The 18,873-nt window shown below is 35.6% G+C and overlaps 1 long non-coding RNA gene across 1 annotated transcript in view; it reads right to left on the bottom strand.

The window, feature by feature from the left end:
• Nucleotides 1-363: 363 nt before the first annotated feature.
• The window catches only part of LOC102149631 (uncharacterized), a 75,375-nt gene continuing 56,865 nt past the window's right edge, over nt 364-18,873 (bottom strand). The window contains exon 4 of the long non-coding RNA XR_001377473.3: nt 364-3,180. This is a non-coding gene — a long non-coding RNA (uncharacterized lncRNA). The remainder of the gene's footprint in view (nt 3,181-18,873) is intronic.

Raw genomic sequence — 18,873 nt, 5'->3', positions numbered from 1 at the left:
CAGCCAGGGTAAAAACATCCTTTCCTTACATTACTCTCTGCCACAATTTTCCATTGCTCATATCAGGAGGAAGAAAAAAAACTTTCGAAGGATTATATATGTTAATCCTTCTTCATTAGCAAAAATAAAGTCAAAAAGGACATATGCTTCTTTGATTCCGTTCCAGTATATTCAGTTTCCTCACTTCCAAAGCCTTGGTTTCATCAGCTCACTCCACACACACCGGAACATACAACCCCCTATGTTTCCCCTCCCCCTTCTCTACTTGAATTTGCAGCACCATAGCAAACCATTGTGTAGTTCATTTATGTATAGGTTTAGAATCCATCTTTCACTACAAGGATACAAAGTTCATGAAGATTGAGATTTTTTTCCACTTTATTTCCAGCTTCATTCCCAGTATCTAGATCAATTGTTGACACACAGTATATGCTCAATAAATATGTTCAATAAGTAAATTATTACATTGTCACATCACTATCAGATTTATTTCTACTATTATCTTATGCCTTAATAATCTAAGATATAAAGTATTATTATAAATGATTATATTAACAAATGTGAGAGGAATATGTAGTACAAGTACTTCTAGCAGTGTTCCTGTACAGCTGTGTAACTTCGAAATGCTATATAGCCTTCATCAGGTGAGGTAAATTGATCCTTAAGATCCCTTTTTCCTCCAGAATCTAATGATCTAGATTTAGGTTAAGTCAATGAAATGAAAGAGGAGAAGGGAAAAGTCAATATCTACGAGAGCTTTTTATAATGGAATTGTGGCCTAAAGACCTGGCATGCATAAGGGCTAATAGTGAGGACAGGGTGGGGGTAAGCAAAGGAAGTCGTCAGTCAACTCTGGTAAAAGTAGGTCCAAGTAGGACGGAAATGTGAGAATTCAAGAGGAGAAAGTTCATGAGGTACTGTGCTTAGGGCAATCAGTGTGGGATTCAGGATGAAGGAGGCAAGACATAGGATGTCAACTGCCATCTTTTGGGAAGCTGCAGAGCTAATATATGTATTACGTATAATAATTATTATATACCAATTTTATATAAATATATATATACACAGTCAGAGAGCAACAATTATGCAGGAACAAAGTTTCTGTTGAAACCCCAAAATGACCATGAATCACTGAGGATCCTAAGTTTCGTGGCTGAGTCCATGCTCCTAACAGTTTCTAAGTGGCCCTTCTAGAAAATCTAAGCAAATTGTTCATCTATTCCAAGCCCTTTCCCCTCTGTCTTGCCTCTGCTCACCACCACAAATAAAAGAATGTTTTTCTGAATACTTATTTTGTTTAGTTGGAGTTTCACAAGGCCCCAATCTCAAACTGATATGCAGTCAAAACATAGAAGTTAGAGGTTTTTTCTTAGAGAAAACTCAACTTTCTCAATAAGCACATACTTTTGCAACATTCAAAATGTCTTTAAGTAAATATTTGGTTTCATTTCTACCATTCTTAAGGAAAAAAGAAACCTCAACTAATACCATAACATCACTGAAATTTTATTAAAGAAAAAATCACTAACATCCAATATAATCAAGTAAAAACATACCCATTCCTCTAGCTTGTACAGCTATCCACAATTCCAGTAGGGTTTCCTAATTAAAACCAAAAAGGAAATAAACTCACTAAATCCCACTGGAATTCACTGAACACAGCTATAAATTTTAAGAATTTAAAACAATGTTATGAGCATCTCTTTTGAATAAGTGTCTGCATTCTTTCACTTGTTTATTTAAACTATAATTGCTGTGTTGAAATATTACTAAGAAAATAAATATACTCTTAATTGAAAAGAGTAAAAACAATAATTTTAAATGGATCTAATTAGCTCTACTAATCCATTCAACTACTGCTTTTTAGCCAGTACCAGTAGGAAACTATGACTTCCTGGATTTGGAAATGATACACTGCCCTTAATAAGATTATACAATAATGCTGCCTGCTTTTTCCTTACAAACGAAACAGCAACTTATCTTTATTCATGGTGTCTAAAACAAAATTTTGCATACTACCTAAATTTTTTTCCAGTGATTTCTAGTAATATGTGAAAAAACGTATTCAAGGCATGCCTTAAGGGGCAGGAGTGGAAGGTGGGCCTACTGGTTTTATTTCCATAAGAACTTCATGCACCTTGTAGTAAAAAACACGGCTGGGCCTCTTGGGATTGATGAGTGGCCCCAGAACAATCTGGGAATAATGGCTCCTGCTTAGCTTCCCAGGCAGTATACTATTCTGGAAAGGAACTCATTTGAAAGAAAGGAGAGTCAAGGCACTTCCTTGGTCCATTAGCTAGGGTGTCTGTGAAGGTGAGTGGTTTTGAGCACAGTATAACGTAGTATCATTGAAATTGTAATTTGTCCTAGCTGTACAGAGAATGGACCATGGAAGCGAGGACAGGGAACAGTAATTAAAATTTATCAAATGAAAAAACACATTACTAGAAATACTGTAGAATACTTAGAACATACTGCTACTCTAACAAAAGAGTTTTATTCAGAGGCAAAGAGCCCCACTGCTTTTCCTCACCTATCACCGCCATCAATGGAAGAGAGTCACGGTTTCTAAACATTTCACAAGTAAGTCAATTCTTCCTGCAAGTGTCATGTTATGCAGACATAAGACAAATCAAAGGAAAGCTACTGTTTTAGTTTTCTAGGACTGCCATAACAAAATGCCACAAACCGAGTCACTTAAAATGGTATAAATTTATTCTCTCACAGTTCTGGAGACTAGAATTCTGAAATCCAGGTGTCAGTAGGTTGGTTCCTTCTGGAGGCCCTGAGTAAGAATCTGTTCCATGCTTCTCTCTTAGCTTCTCGTGTTTGCCATTCCTCTTTGGTATTCCTTGGCTTTTAGATCCATCACTTCAATTTCTGTCTCCATCTTCACATGGTGTTCTCCCCACTGTGTCTCCTCTGTGTCTAAGTCCAAATATCCCTCTTCTTATATGGATATCAGTTATTGGATTAGGGCCGACACTCATTTTGACTTGATTACATCTGCAAAGATCCTATTTCCAAATAAAGTCACATTCACAGGTACCAGGGGTTAGGAATTCATCTACAATCGCTACTCTGGTTGAAAAGTTGTCTCAAGAAGGAGAGGACTCCACCCAGTAGGTATCCGTCATCCCTAAGGAGCATGTTGAAGGATTTCCAAGGAATCCTAAAGTTCTACAGAGAGAAGTTTGAAAGGAGAGAATTGTTAGAGTAATTACAATTATATTAATACCAGGAACATCTCCAGGCAACTTTCAGAGTAGCTGTGGCTATAAAGAATTATAACCTTATGACCAGAAAATGATGATTATAGACTCAGAAGTTAATGATGGGATTTAGTAGGTCTAGGGTGAGGCATGCACTCTTCCATTTCCACCAAGCTCCTAGGTGATGCTGATACTACCAGATCAGCTCACTTAGATGAGGCTTTGAGCAGCACAAGTCTAGGGGAAGATGACTGACTGTCCGGTATGAAGAAAACTGATTGAGGAGAAGAAAGCTGGCACACATCCTTGTATTTCCAAGGCTATGAGGCTTGCCGGAGCCATGGGGATACACATGCACACACACACACTCACACACACACACACACACACACACACACTTGATATCACAGTTTCTGAGCTGAAAATGTAGATGTGTGGAGCTGCTGGACTGCTCGCCCATCACCACCACCTTCCTTTCACAGAAAATGGCAAAACACTTAAAGGGGTGTTTTTGTTTGTTGTTGGATTTCGTTTTTTTTTTTTTTTTTTAATGTGAAAGATGGTTAGGAGAGAATTATATTAAATAGACAGTGCTAACACTGGGAAAAAAATCCACCAAACTGAGGGAAATTATCAGAGCGAATTAGCAAATCTCTGGCCTAAGGAACTGAGGAGGGGCAGAAATGGCCGGACATGGAGACTATGTGGCCACATACAGGGGAGTATTTGCCACTTTCCTGCATTCCCTAGAGTGCCAACATAGCCAAGCTGAAGGAGGCCCTGGGAGCAACGTGGGAAAAGTCAGATAAGGCTGGTGAAAAGGAAATTGTGCTCCTCAGCTGCCAGAATAAAATGGCAGCCCAAGAGAAGAAAGCGGAGGAGGCAGGTTCAGTAGGAAATTCTAAGAACGCCTTGCCCCAAGGCAGATTGAAATTGAGCCCAAAATGTCCCAGAACACCTGTGCTCCTTCATGAACCTGACAGCAAAATGGCCTCAGATGGGCTTTCTCCTGCTTACACACTAGCACTAATGAGTCACACAAAGTAGCAACCTCTAGTATTATTGGCTCCCTAGAAAATTGTCAATCTGAAGCAGTTAAATTCCTGGGAATCCCTCGAGCAGTTCATTAGGAATGAATTACTAGCTCTGGATCTGTCCAGTCCAAGTAAGAAGTCCCAGCGTCTAGTCATCTGTTTGAATTCTGGCAAAAGCATTTCCCACATTTGGTGATTTTATTGGTTACTTTCCATCAAGTTATGCAGAAAAAAAGTGTTTCATCTATGTGGTAATTATTCATAACACAAAATGGTGGTGAAGACATGGCATTTTTCAGCCATGCAATAATTTGGATATGTGCCCTAAGTTTTTCTCTAAAGGTATCACATTAAATTTTCTGTTTGTGTTTTATAGGGATAAAAAAAAACCTGAAGATAGGCCAAAAATGACAAGAAGTTATTTGTATCTGATTTGTGATCTACATATAATCTTTATAAATATAGATTATATAGTATATAAGATATTTATAAGTATAAAAGTATGTATTTAAATATAAAATAATATAGAAGTATAACTGAAATGTGTTATGACCCAAATGCACTGATTTTCTTTTTTTATATAAACTTATTCCCATGAACCCCAGACACTGTTGTGAAAATATGGACCTATAAAAATTTTCCACTTAAATATTTTGGATGAAGTTTTTAAAGTCTCTGGTATTTCTTATTTTTAGTCACATTAAATTATGTGACATACTTATTTGACTTTTAAAATTATACACAAGTATCTGTATTTATCTGACTATTAAGAAAATGAATGTTCAATACTAAGTTTCCTATACTATAAATAAAGACACTGGTGTCCATAATAAAAAGAGATAAAAGAAATTTTGGCAAAAATCTCAAAAGCATGTACGTTTTGCTCTTTTAAACTAGTACTTAATTATGTTTTAAAATAATTTATTTTTAAAAATGACTTCTTAAAGAACATACAATTCCATGTTTGTGGCAGAAAAATTCATGATAAGCCTGGGACATTTTGTTGTCAAAAAGCAAGATGCATTCAGAGACATCTGACAGTAATGTACAAAATGATAAAACGTTCAATCTGCAGAGAGGGCAATGAGTGAACGAGTAGTGCCAACCTGAACATTAAATAAAAGCCCCCATCACTATAACCAGATTGTTCATTCATTCATGTACTCATTCATTCAACATGTTGAGTGCATATTGTGTGCCAGGCACTGTTTTATACTGGAGATAAAACACAAAGAAAACGGACAAAAATCTGTGGTGGGTAAAGCTTATTTCTAGTTGCAGGAGACAGAAAATAAATATATAAACAAATGAATATATAACATATTAGGTGCTGATAAGTACCATGAAGAAGAATTGAACAAGACAAAAGGACAATGAGTGACAGTGAGGGATGCTATTTTATGTAGAGGTGTCAGGAAATACCTCTCTGATGAGGTGGCATTGGAGCCACTTAAAGCATAAAGGAGTGAGCCATAAATATGTGGGAGGAGAGTTTCTCATGCAGAGGAGACTAAAAGGCAAGGTGGGAGCATGCGGGGCAAGGAGATGAACTCAAGGAGGTAGAAGGGGACAGAACATGTGATGCCTGAAAAGCCAGGGAAAGGATTTTGGAATTTGCTCTGAAAGAGTTAAAGGGTTTGACCAAAGGAGTGACAAGTTCTGGCTCATGATTTAGAAGGATGACTCTGACGACTGTGTTGAGAATAGACCATAAGAGGACAAGAGTGAAAGCAGGGAGACCAGTCAGGAGAGTACTGCCACAGTTTAGGGCTAAGGTGGAAGCCTAAACCTGGTGAGGACTGATTGGATTTGGATATCTTTTGCAGATGGAGTTGACAGGATTTGCCAATAGACTGCTGTGAGAGAAGAGAGGGAGTTTGTTAGAAGCTCACATATCAGAAATATATATATATACACACATACCGCTTTTAGGTTGAATCATTGAACATATAAAATTATCATATTTGTATATCAAAAAATGGTCAAGTGTTAGAAATCTCATATGGTTCAACCAAATAAAAATAAATTCAGGAGTAATTACCATATAGATGCTATTTAAAACCACAAGACTTAATCATATTATGAAACAATTATAAGAACTGAACCCTGGGACATCCCAACATTTACAGGTCAGGAATATGAAGAGGAAGCAGAAAAAGCAGACTTAAAAGGAGTAGCTAGGAACATATGAGAAAAATGAGGAGAAAATTGTGTCTTGGAAGGCAATTGAAGACAGTATTATAAGGAGGAGGGAGTATTCAACTTTTCCAAATGCTTCCAGTAGGTTAAATGACGTGAAGACTCAGAAATGACCATACAAGTGAAACCGGTTATGTCTACAAAAGACTATTCACCCATGCTGCAAATAAAGAGACAAGTATCTACAATGCACTTTAAAAAATAAAGTCATTACTAATAATGTCAATTAATTGGTGCATGATTTCTTACAATTTAGTTTTTCTTTTCTTAAAGCTAATATCATACATTTCCCCAGCACCCTAACAGGTTTGAATAAATATTTTTATAGGTTAGATCTACTGCATCAACAGTGAAAAATATAAAAATCTTAAATCAGCAGGTGGATTAGACTTCAAGTAGCCTGAAGCATGTTCTGGTGAGAAATATTCAGGCCCAGGAAATTGATCTTTAATTTGCTCAGTCTCACAATAAATGATTAAAAAATGTACTGGAGCTGTTTGTACTAGTTATCTGCACTTGTTATGAAGAGACATGTTGCCAGAATTCTGCAGAAGTGGGAAGGTCAAGTAGGCATATTAAAAAAGTAAAAGAAGGAAAATGTCAAAGTTGTCATGCCTAGTAAAATTATCAATCTGTGAAGTTATACTATGCTATATGGTCTCCTACTTGTGTAACTAAATTTGTAAGTCTCTACATCTTTTGCCATAACAAGGATGCATCTTGACCCTCAGACATGGTACACATATGTAACCTGTATATATAGGTGCACAGAAGAACATTATGTACTGGGAAAAAGAACCAGAGATCAAGAAGATATAATGATCATGAATATATTTGTACCTAACAATATAGTCTCAAAATATGTAAAATAACAATGAAAAGATCTACAGAGAAACCCATAGTTGGAAATTTTAATACAGTTCTTTTAATTAAAGCAATTAAAAATAAACAAAGGTATAAAAAATCTGAAGAACATAATCAATTACATTGAACAATAAACATATAGAGACATTTACACTAAAGAAAAATAAAAAATACATTTTTAGCAAACATGTGGCATTCACAGAAACTAACTAGTACTAGGGAAACTAAGGCACAAAAGGAGCCTCAACAAACACTAAGTAATAATTAGCATATACACTATCTTCTCTAACCATTATACAAAAAAATTAAAGGGGCCAGCTTTGTGGCATAGTGGTTAAGTTCATGCACTTCACTTCAGTGGCCTGGGGCTCACCAGTTCAGATCCTGGGTGCAGACCTACACACCACTCATCAAGCCATGATGTGGTGGTGTCCCATATACAAAATAGTGGAAGATTGGCACAGACGTTAGCTCAGGGCCAATCTTCCTCACCAAAAAAAAAGGATAGCTTTAAAAATCATATATCTGTTCCATATAGGGAATCTGAAAGTGTACAATTAAATAATCTTGGGATAAGGAGGAAATAATGTGGAAATTACAATATACTTCAAACTGAATGACAATGAAAGCGCTAAATGTCAAAATTTGGGACAGAGCTTAATTTGCACTTAGAAGAATATTTAAAGCTTTAAATAAATCTATTTAAAAATAAGAAAGATAGAAAATAACTGAAGTAAGCCTCCAACCATAAATTAGAAAAACGGCAACATAATAAAACAAACAGGGAAAAATGAAGGAGACAAAGACCAGAAATCAATTATGTAAAACTTATTTAAAGATGTTTAAAGATTAAAGATGGTTAATGAAACTAAGTGATAATTCTTTGATTAGATTAACAAAACAGAAGACACTGAAACATTGCTTTTTAAAATGTGGAAAAAATAAGTAGCAATAAGCTATAGATGTAACAGAGATTTGTAAAATAATAGAACATTATTAACAACTATAAGCCAAGACATTTGAAAACCTAGCTTAAATGGATACATTTCTGGAAAAATATAAGATGACAAGATAAACCCAAGAAGAAATACAGTACTTGAATACATGAATCACCATTAAACAACTGGATACAGAAATCAAGAATTCCCCCTCCAAAAATGACCAAATCTTGGTCCCACATGGTTTTTGCAGTTCAGTGCTACCAAATAAGAACAGGTAATCCCTTTCTCATACAAGTTATTCCAGAAAAATAGAAGAAAGGAGAAAGTTGCCCAATTGATTTTATGATGCTAGTGTAACCTTAAGTCCAAAAATGAATGAACAATAGAGGGGGAAAATGTATAGATATGTTTGACTTATAAACATAAGTTCACAAACATAAACATGAAAAAACTCTAAATAAATTATCAGACAACTGAGTATATCAATTTATTTCAAAATTAATATAGCATGATCCAATGTGATTATTTACACAATCCAAGACAGTTCAACATGAGAAAACTTAATGCAATTCACAACATTAATAAACTAAAAGAAAAAATCACATGGTCATCTTAATAAACGAAGAAAAACTATGTTTGATAAAGGCCAATACATATTTATGACTAAACTCTCAGAAAAATAGAAGTGAAAGGAATTTTCTTGACTTGATAAAGCTTATCTACTAAAATCCCACAGTTATGTTCCCTTTAAGAACTGGAACAAAATAAGAATTTCCATTTTCTCTATTATTATTCAGCATAGGAAAACTGAACATCCTAACTAATGCAGTAAGAAAGATAAGAAAAATACAAAAGGTTATGATAATTGCAAGGGAAGGTGTAAGATATTATGTCCTGATGGTATGATCATTTTAAAATAAAAAGAGCCAGCCCTGACGGCCTAGTGGTTAAAGCTTGGTGCACTCTCAGCACTTTGCTCGTCTGAGTTCATTTCCTGGTCGTGGAACCACCCCACCCGTATGTCAGTTGCCATGCTGTGGCAGGAGCTCACATAGAAAAACTAGGAGGACTTACAACTAGCATATACAACCATGCACTGGGGCTCTAAGGAGGAAAACAAAAAAAAGAGGAAGATAGGCAGCAGATGTTAGTTCAGGGTGAATCTTTCCCTGCAAAAAAAACCAAACTATTGGAACTAATAAGAGAATTCATCAAGTTTGTAAATACGCTATCATATGGAAATCAAAAACCTATAAAGTGAGGGTAATCTAATAAAGAATTGGCAAGGCATTTATGAAGGAAATGTTCAAGCACTTTTAACTACCACACTTACATTCAATACAATATCAAGACCAATAAAAAAAAGGTCTATAGCATTTTTTAGGAGAACTTCACAAACATTTTAATGTTTATATGGAACAATAAAATCTCCAAATAGCCATGACTCGTTCTGCCAGGTATGGAGACATATTCAAAAGCCATAGCAATTAAAGGAGTGGAACTGGTCTAAAACACACAAAAAGAAAAACTAATGGGGTAGAATGAATAGTATAGAAACAGCCCTATGGATCATCTTTATATAGAATATAAAGTACAAATCTAAATTTTTCCTCACCATATAGAGTACTAAGATTTCTCCAAAACATCTACAAAAAAACTTGGCCTTTCTCCACAAATTTGTATTGTAGGGGAATTATTGGAATCCCCAGTAGAGATTTATTTAAAAAAATAAAAGATTTTCATGTTTACACTCAACTCAATGCACTGGTTACACTTGTTACAATGAAGACTAGGAGCGCTTTGCATCTAGTAGTTTAGATAATAAACATGACAGTGAAGGCAAGGACTCTCAAAGCTCAAATCAAGATGCCTCAGAAAAAAGCAGTGTGGTATTTGCAAGAGAATTCAAATAGGGGCACGATGGGTAAAAAGAGAAGTGATTGATTTGATGCTTTCAACGTCAGTGAAGAATCTTCTAAAATATTTTCTCTTAATATCATTTTGTTGAGGCAAAATAGTTTCTTCAACATTACAGGGAGCACTGAAGTTCACACTGGAGGTGTTCTTTCATAACTAAGGAGTGTGAGACTTTTGATGAGAAGTGTTCCATGTCTTGTTACATAAGAGAGTGGCTAAAGTGGAGGGACTTCTGCTTCCAGGAAGATGGAGCAGACATAATTTTCCCTATTTTTCCTGCTAAGTACAAATAAAACCTTAGACACTATATATAAAACAAACATATGAAGACTCTGAAAGATGGAGGGAAGATGACAGATCAGCAAGAGACCCAAGAATCAATAGGGTGCTGAGTACACTGGGTTTTCTTTTTGCCTCAAAAATCCCAGACTTTGAGGTGAAGAAGCTGGTAACCCAGAAACACCAATGGGCACAGACAAAAAACAAAAATAGAAAGCCTACTCTCTCTAGCCAGAGAACAAGGAGAAGGCAGTTTAGCAAGACAGAAAACTATTAGAAAATAACTGTATCATTCCAGCCAAACATAAGAGAAAAAATCATGTGATCCCATCTCCACTCACAAGAACAAAACCCCATGATGAGTCTAGATTTCCACTCTTGATGGACTGTAATGTGCAGCCTCATTACTAAGGTGCCAACCAGGGTGGTGTCAGAGAAGTCTAGTAGAGGGCTGGGATTTTTGTCCTTCTAGGTGGCAGTAAGTCTCCCCATTCCTCACAGTGTCAGTGGAAACCACATGGGGAGCCTGGATTTCCACCTCTACCCAGCAGTAATAAGGTACCCCTCTCACTCCCCAATGGAGTAGCATCAGAAAGGCCTAGCAGAGAGTCAAGATTTTAACCACAGCCCAGTAATAATGAGGTAAACCCCCTGCCATGGTATCAGTAGAGGCCTGGTAGGGAGCTAAAAGGCTACCCAGCAGTAAGAAGAAGTACTCCCCTCAGCTGACAATAGAGGTCAAGTGGGGAATCTCTAGTTCTATTCCCACCTGACAGTAATGAGGTTGCACTCCTCCTTCCTCTGTCACAGGAAGCCACCTAAAAGAGAAGGTTTAAATAAGATCTGGGTTCTCACAACATAATACCCAAAATGTCCAGATTTTAATCAAAAATCACTTGCACACCAAGAACGAAGAAGATATCAAACTGAATGAAAAAGCACAATTAATAAGTGCCAACACTGACATGAAAGAGATGTCAGAATTATCTGAAGAAGATTATAAAGCAACCATCAAAAATATGTTTCAACAAACAATTACAAATATACTCAAAACAATGTTTTTTAAATAGAGTCTCAGCAAAAAACAGAGGTATAAAGGACAACCGAATGTAAATTTTAGAACTGAAAAATATAATAACTGAAATAAAAAACTCAATTGATAAACATAATAGCAGCAAGGAAGTGACAGAGGAAAAGTCAGTGAACTCGTTAACAGAACAATGAAAATTACCCAATATACAACACAAACAAATAGACTACAAAATTCCTCAGGGACCTGTGGGACTATAACAAAAGACCTAACATTCACGTCATTGGAGTCTCAGAAGGAAAGGACAGAGAGGAATGGAATGGAAAAATACTCAAAGAAATAACAGCTGAAAACTTCCCCAATTTGGCAGAAGACATAAACCTACAAAGTCAAGAAGCTAAGTGAACCCCAAACAAAGAAATCTACACCAAGATACAACATAGTCAAATTTTTCTAAACTAAAAACAAAGAAAATTCTTGAAAGCAGAAAGAAAAAGAAAAACAATACCTTACCAATAGGGAAAAAGTGATTCAAATAATAGCAGATTTCTCATCAGAAACCAGGGAGGCCAGAAGGAAGAGAAACAACATTTTTCAAGTGCTTAAAGAACTGTTAATCCACAATCCTATACCCAGTAAAAATATCCTTCAAGTATGAAGGAGAAATCAGACATTCTCAGATGAAAGAACTCTAATAGAATTTGTCACCAGAAGGCTCACTGCAAAAGAATGGCTAAAAGAAGTACTCCAAACAGAAAGGAAATGATTTTTTAATAAAGGAAACTTAGCACATCAAGAAGGAAGAAATAATATGGTAAACAAATATACAGGTAAATAAAATAGGCTTTCCTTCTCTTGAATATTCTAAATTCTGTTTGAGAATTGAAGCAAAAATTATAACACTATCTAATGTGGTTCAAAATGCATGTAGACGAAACATTTACAATAAATAAATGGAGAAGAGTAAAGGGACACAAAGGGAGGAAAGGTTTTTATACTTCACTCTCACTGGTCAAATGTGGACACCAGTAGATTGTGTTAAGATAGGTAAATGCAAATACCTACAACAATCTCTAAAAATGTTATACAAAGACATACTCAAAAACACTAGAGATACACCAAAATGGAATCCTAAAACACACTCAAGTAACCCACAGAAGGTAGGAAAAGGGAAACACAGAGATGAAAACAGAGAGAACAAAGAGAAAACAAAATGCCTTTGTTTCCACACCCATGAGATTAATAGATGGGAGCATCCAACCTTTCCCACAGATTTTGGATCTGACCTCTGAAATCAGTTTCAAGTCTCAAGACGTTGCACTCCCAGTGCTATGCATTATATCTGGCTGCTACACAAAGGCAGGGATTTTGACCAGCTTCGAAGTATTGAACACAGCTCACTAAGGCCAGTTTCATTCATCCCAAGCACCCTTCCCCACAGTTAGTGCAGGGGAGATAAAATTATGATGGACCAGGATTCCTCTGCCTTCATACAATTCAAAGTTCACTGAACACATCCTGGGAGGTGCTTTGTCCTGGACTAATTCCATAGTCTGGGGAGGGTCTTGGAAGTATCTTTTTTTCCTCAGACTCTGTAGGGGTGAGGGAATAGACATACACCAATTAAAGACAACATAACTGAGTCAGTCCACCCTGTGAAAACACCCACAATAGTAAGAAATCAGATCAACCATCTAGGGAAACCCAGAGTTTTAAAAATGATGTTTCTACAATCCAAATTCCCAAAAAGATTCATTACAGTATTCTCATTTTTTAAAAAAAAACCTCAAATGAAAAATGCTTTTAGCACTGATATTGCAATCTGGTTGACAGAAAACATGATTGAAATAACGCCTTGTGATGTTCTTGAGTTTCTGAAATCTGCAGTGATGACAGGCATATATGCTTGGTTTTGTTGAGGAAGTCGGTAGATGGCATTGGTGGGTTTACACGGAGAACTTACAATACATGTAGTAACAAGATAATAGTCCAGGGGTCCTCTAAATTATAAGACCATATTCAGAATCATAAGCTCAGCTTGAGTGGTCTAGTAAGATTATCACACTGTTCTTTAAGATGCCTTAAAAACAGTGGGAACTTACTCTCTTGGTCACCTATGATTTGGAGTATCTTGATAACTGGTTATTTATATCACTTTTAGGTTATTAACATTACTATGGTGGAACTTGAATTCTTCAAAGATGTGATACTGACTTTAAGCAAATATTTGGAGTGTCAAATTGAAATTCACAAACATTCTTCCCCTCTGCAGTCCTAAGATATTGACAGGAAATTTGAAGTTGGATAAAAAGCATTTAAAAGTAACTTATAATCAGGCATACCAACTGTACAATTTGATCCCAATTTTAAAACAACTCAAAGTCTTTTCCATTTTTTCTACAGTTCTACTGAAACCCACTAAAACTAAGCACTATAGAAATCTTTCACAAATAAAAACATGTGAGCGGAGCTAGGGAACAGACATTTCCTTCCAACTAGTTGAGTTCCCAGCCTCTTATTTCCCAGTATGATTTTCAGGTAGGACGTAGCCATCAGAAGGTAGATCTAAGATCTCAAAATTGGCAGGGTGCAGAGCTAAATATTAGCAGCGTTTTTATAGGAAGCCAACTTTCCCAAATGGCAGGTCAAAAATATTTGGTTTCTTTTAAGGAATTTTAGGTGTGTTTCCATACCCTGCTTTTACACCCTCTTCTTTGCCAATTTTTATCTAGGAAGGAGGATGGCAGAGATGTTCACTCTTTGATGGACTGAGAAGAGGAGAAAGCATGAATATATATATGTTCATGTAGCTAACATATACAGATTCATCGCCCTCACTTCCTCCACACATGCTTTGTCCACTTAGTTTCTTCTCTCTCTACTCCTCCAACACCACTCAAGGAAAAAGTTGTATGAATGGATTGTTGAGAAAAGCAATCATTGTGGAAGAAATGTTCCACTCTTCAGGGCTATTTGTCATGAGAGAGAAGGCATAACGTGTTAAGAGCAAGAGGTGTATGACTTCACATTGTTCAGGACAGAATGGCATGGATAACAGCTGTTTGTGACAGATGACAGCTAGGCTCCCAGGAGTTTAGGGATAACAGATACAAGAGAGAATAAGAGGCTTTAGTATAATTGTGGTAGTTTATGTTCTTGGACTCCCATAAATTTTTGTGAGAAAGATTGAATTTCCTGTCTGTGCTCTGTTTATTTAAACTCCAACCTTGCCCTTGGGGTGGAGGGAAAGCTTATATATAAGATCCTGAGTGAAAGTCAACGGAGGTAAATGTGAAAGAGATGAGGAAATGTCAAAGCTCCAGAGAGTTTAGTTGTGTCAGAGAGACATTTTTAATATATAATTTAACATAATGTAAACAAAGTAAACTTTTTAGATATTTTTATTCACTGAAAATTTATCTATCTCAATGCCAGCATCTTGATCCACATGAGTATTTATCCATTTTATTCCAAATGATTGAGAGAAAGAGATAAATTTATGGATTTCTGCATACACACACTTATTTTCAGATTCCCCATCATTAGAGAGTACTTTTTTGCTTTCTTCCAGAACTCATATTCAGGAAGCATCCTGATATTTAGCTAACATGCCCCAACAGTTTCCATGGATGTATGGCTCAATATTCTGTGTCAAAATTCCCTGTATCAGAGATTGAGTCTATATGTATTTCAACATTTGGTGCAGTGCTGGAACATAGCAAGTGTCCAATAAGTACTGGTTGTTGTTCTTGTTGTTATTATTACATGTCAACATTATTTTTTAAATAATTCATTATTTTCTAACTGCTCTAAGTAGCTAATCTTTCCTTAGGAATTTCCCATGTGTACATACGCATGATTTTGGAATCTCTATTCTGTTATAATAGTCTATGCGTCTGCTGTTCTGCAATGCTAGAGTAATTTAATTATTACATATTTGTAATAAACATTTATATCTGATGGGTTAGCCTCTCATCTTTGCTTTACTTTTCCAAGTTGTTTTATTTATTTATTTAATATTTATATATACATGGATGCCGGGTATTTTGATTTGAATTGCATTAAATTTATAGATTGGATTGGGAAGAAATGTTATTTTTACAACGCTGTCTTCCAATTCAGAGACATGGTGTATCTCTCCCTTCATTTAGATCTTGTTTTGTATTCTCTAATAGCATGGTAAAATAGTTCTCTATAAAAGTCTTACTCATTTTTGTTAGGTTTATTACCATTGTATATGGTTTTATATTTTCTGTTTAATAATTACTGGTACAGAGGAATGCTATTGCTTTTTTAGGGTGTAATGTGCCACTATTTCAAATGAATTTTATAGAGTTTTATTACAAAAATTGTTATTATTGGTTGTTGAATTTATCAAATATTGTTTCTACATATGTCAAGATGATATGATTCTTTTCATTTGTTCTGTTAACATGGTGAATTAGATTGACTTTCTAATGTTAAATCTATTTTTGCTATTGGCTAATTTTATATTCAGCCATCTTGCTTAGTTTTTACTAGTTTTAATAATTTTCTGTTGAGTCTTATAAATATTCTACATAAATAATTATAACAACTTTCTTTCTAACCTTCATACTTACTCATTTTGATTTTTTTCTATTGCAATATATGAGCTCCAGTATCATATTGAATATTAAACATAAAACTAAAAACTATTATTAAAAATATAAAAGAATATCTTCATAGCATCAGGGAAAGATCTTAAGTAAGATGCAAAAGCACAAATCATAAAGGAGAAATTTGATGGATTTGATTATATCTGGTGACAGATCCAGAGAAAATATTTGCGTCTGGCAAAGAATATATAGACTATACAAGGATCACCTGCAAATTAGCAAGAAAAAGTAAGAAACCCAATAGTAAAATTGGCAGAGAATAGAATATGCAATCTATATACAGAAAACCTAAGTGCCTGATATGCAAATAAAGTACTGAACCTTATTAGTAGTCAGAGAAGTATTAAACTAAAACAACAATGAAATAATACTTCCTGCCCATCATTTTGGCAAAAATAAATTGTTGGGCAGTATTTAGTCCAGACTAAGATGTAGGAAAGTCAGGCCTGTATACTGGTGTAGTCATACTGAAGAGAAAATTGGAAACAATTATAAAAATGACTATGTGCTTACTCTGAACCTAGTGATTATAATCCTGTTATATTACCATCATCCCTCCTCCCAATAAAACGCCTTAGACTGGTAAAGAGATATATGAAGGATATTCACTGCAGCATTGTGCTAATTAAAAACAAACTAAAAATATCCATCAACAGGGGAAATAGATAAAGTACACAAAAATCAAGAAGAATGAACTTGTGTCACATAGTTGACATAGATAGATTTCAAAAACATAATGTTGAATGAAAAAAAGTAGCAGAGTGTATCAAATAAGACTTTCTATAAATTAAAAGCATATACCTAAAGCAATACTATATATTGCTTATGGATATATATATATTTGAAAATAAATATGTAAAAGGTGGTTTGGGAGGACTCATATTAAATATTCAAGAATAGATGTCTATGGTAGGAAAAATGGATTTGGAAATGGGCACTATGGGAAATAATAAAATTACCCGAAGAAATTAAATATAAAGGAAAGTTGGGCATGGATCAATGATGACACTTGGCGATACACTGAGAATCAAGATCAATTCAATTCTATGAACGTAGGCTCAAAAAACTTGAGAGGGAACAAGGAAGAGAGAAAGGAGAGAAAGAATAAATGAAAAAAGAAAATGAATAGCTGTAGTGAAGGCTCAGAATAATGCCAAGAAGCACAAAAAAGAGAAAGAAGATATTAGCTTTAGGTCTCAGCTAGACAACGGGTTCTACTAAGTAAACTTAAAGGATCTAATAGAACTATCCACAGACTAGCTAAAGAAGAACTGGTAGGAAAATTAAGCACATACCTTTATGGTGAGAAGTGCCTAACACCCCCAATCCCCAACTACAGCTATCTTGCCAACTCTAAAAATATGGAAGTCTTTTCTGCCTAAGGAAACCTTTTGAGACTTTTTCAGTTGGTTTTTTAAATGATAAATGATATATATGGTACTATATCTTAGGCAATGATTCAAGTATGGTGAATCACAAGGATTTTCTAATTTCAGTCATCAATAGCATTGTTCAGTGGAATTTGTACTAGTGTGACTGAAGTTTTCCCAGAAGGATGTTCAGGAAGCTCCCTTGAATCCTATCTACTCCCAAAAAGAAAATCCAGTTGACTAAATTATCTTATTTCCCTGCAGTCAGCTTTAGGCTCATAACAGGAATAACATTCATGCAACTGTGGTTAAACCTCTGGAAAACAGACATATGCGCAGAGGAAAAAGAAGTGGGAAAAAGCAGCCTTAGCTAGGATAGGAAGAGCTGGCTTTGTTAGGAGTCATGAAAAGACTAAATGAGGAGACTCACATGGCTTAATAATTTGATCCAGTCCTGAGAAATTAAAAGTTTTCAAGCCAGAAAGAGCGACAATCTCCCAAATGAGGAACATTTTTGTGATCTTGTTTGGTCTTTGTGAGAGTTGCAATGACTACCTCTAAATGAGCAAGACTTAATAAAAGCCATAAAATGTTCTTGCCTGTCCTGACCTATATCATGTCCATACAGTGGGCACCCATGAGGATGAAGAATCTTTATACAGCAATCTCTTTTGAGATGGCACAACGCAAAGCAAACCTTTCATTCACAAACATTTACTTCCAAGTCCAGTTCTGAAGCCAGGACCTTGACGTAGAGACTCCAGACTCTCCTCCTCTTAATTCCACATGCACATACACACGTCCACAAACACTCAAATGGAAAACTCAAGGTTATATAAGGTCCATCCAGGTCCAATGTGTGCCCTGAATCTCAAATGCCAGGTGTTTTATGGCTTTAAAATGAACTGATAAGGACTAAGAAAGAAAGGACCTAAAATTTGAGACAACGTCCCAACTTTGCCAGTTCCCAAGCTCTGCAATATCTCAGAGAATCCTCACAACCACAACACTGTAAGTATAGTATCTGTTATCATTATTATCCCATTGTAACAGAGGAAGAACCCAAGCTCAGAGATGAAATGCCATGCTCATGATCAGAAGGCAAGTAGCCAGGGCCAGCACTTCCACCCCCTTTCTGACTTCACAAGCTGTGCTCTTTCTTTTGTAAAATGCCCAAAAGATTCAGTGGAGCAGCAGACACAAAAGTAAAATAACTTCTGCGGAAGTAAACTGAAATTACAAATTTCAATTCAACTATTTCTGGCTCCTCCTTTTTTGATGGACAACCAAATGACACAAATGTTCCCCAGGCAGTAGCAATGCTTAACTGATATTTTGTTCCCCAATAAAATGAGGAAGATTCCTTGAACAAGTTTTTCCAGGTCTAACT

The sequence above is a fragment of the Equus caballus genome, chromosome 9, assembly GCF_041296265.1.
Source record: "Equus caballus isolate H_3958 breed thoroughbred chromosome 9, TB-T2T, whole genome shotgun sequence".
NCBI lineage: Eukaryota > Metazoa > Chordata > Mammalia > Perissodactyla > Equidae > Equus > Equus caballus.
Note: the sequence above shows the minus strand (reverse complement) of the source record. Positions and strands in the feature narration are given on the sequence as shown.